The following is a 1,779-nucleotide window of genomic DNA, read 5'->3' on the forward strand; positions in this document are numbered from 1 at the left end:
ACAAGGCTACAACAATGCAATGGGTCTTTGCATGTCAGCCCTACCAGGGTAAATTGTCTGGATTTAATTCTGAACTTAATAGGGAATCATGGAATGTTCTTGAGCATAAAACATACATGATATCTCAGAGTAACCACTTAGGGGAAAAAAAGGGCTGGATTGGGATTCGGAGAGAAGGAAATCTGTTGGGAGGCTACAACGGTCGTCTAGGTAACAGTGAAGGCTTGAGAGACAGCATTGTTATTTCAAAAGTGGAATGAAGGATTAGAGTATTAAAAATCATTGTGCATGATAAATTGGGAGGATTTGGTAATAGATTAGATATAGAAAATGAGAACTAGGAAAGTGCTGAGGGTGTTTTGGAGATTTGGAAACAGGCTAGGAAGATGAAAACACGTGGTCTCTCTTGCTTAGGAAGAAACTAACAAACTGATAGTCTGTAGAGGACATTTATTTTGCCCTTTCTCTTTGGTTTTAGAGGTGATGAATTTCTAAACTTTTATTATACATCATATAGATTAAGGATAATGAAAAATGTTATATATATCTAAGATTCTATAAAAATTAAAAATATACTTAACAATAAACAATAAGCGTGGTCATTCATGCACTTAGTAGGTATTTATTGAGTCATTATAGGGAAAAGAGAAACAATATAAACAAATGTGATTCCTGTGAAGTCAGAGAGTCCAGTGAGGGAGTCACACAGTGAGAAAAATACATTACTCAAATAAATGTAAAATTGTAGCTTTGACATAAGAGGGTAGAAAGAGAGTAGACTTGGAAATTTCTAACTAGAATGCAAAGACACCATATTCTAAACCAAAAAGCATAGCACATATTTTGGGAATAATTTGTATCACTATTATAAACTCTGAGTAATGCAACTTCCTATTGAAGGCCATTGTCAAATAATTTTATAGAAAATTGTCTATATAACCATTCCCATCATTGCAGTGCCATCTACTGGTGTTATGTGGTGGCTTCTCAATTACCAGTTTGGATTTTTAATGTGGAGAGTGGACATTGTGTCAAAAATGATTAACTATGAGGTGATTCATTTATTGATTGATGAGATTGAACCATTCCACAATGTATATATACCTCCAAACATCATAAGCATCATTTTAGTTATACATGATAAAAACATAATTTATCTATCAATTTAAAAATGTATTTTAAACAGACTGAAGGAATTTATTCTTAATTTAAAATGCAATTAATTGTGGCTCTTCTACAGGCAAAAAATAAAGAAGATTATGTCTAGTGTGGGACATTTGTTTGCTAAAACGCTGTCGCTGGTTCTAATATGTGTTTCCGCATGGATGAACCTTTAACAGAGGTTCTCAACCAGTGGGTCGTGACCCCTTTGTAACAATGAAAATACATCGTAGCATTAGGAAGGTTGAGAACCCCTGCTTTAGAATATGATGCCAAGTGAAGTAAGTCAGCCAAAAAACACAAGTACTGTACCATTCCACTTATTTGAGATATCTAGAGTAGTCACATTCATAGTGACAGTAAGCAGAAGGGTGGTTGCCAGAGGTTGTGGGGAGAAGGAACTTGGAAGCTGTTTAATGGGGATGGAGTTACAGTTTTGCAAGATGAAAAGTTCTGGAGATTGGTTGCACAACAATGTATATGTTGTGTAATGTTAATTACTCAACTGTACACTTAGAAATGGTTAAGATAGTAAATTTTGTGTGGTGCTTTTTTTTTACTGCAATAAAAAGAACTGCAGCTATATAAAAAATGTTTTTACTATATTTATGATTTTAA

General features: G+C 34.0%; 1 protein-coding gene across 1 annotated transcript in view; it reads left to right on the forward strand.

Annotated features, from left to right (window-relative positions):
* Positions 1-1,779, forward strand: part of EGF (epidermal growth factor) — an 83,192-nt gene that overhangs the window by 53,408 nt on the left and 28,005 nt on the right. The gene's annotated exons all lie outside the window — the stretch shown is intronic.

This window comes from Otolemur garnettii, unplaced genomic scaffold, assembly GCF_000181295.1.
Source record: "Otolemur garnettii isolate 467f Iridium unplaced genomic scaffold, OtoGar3 scaffold00129, whole genome shotgun sequence".
Taxonomy (NCBI): Eukaryota; Metazoa; Chordata; class Mammalia; order Primates; family Galagidae; genus Otolemur; species Otolemur garnettii.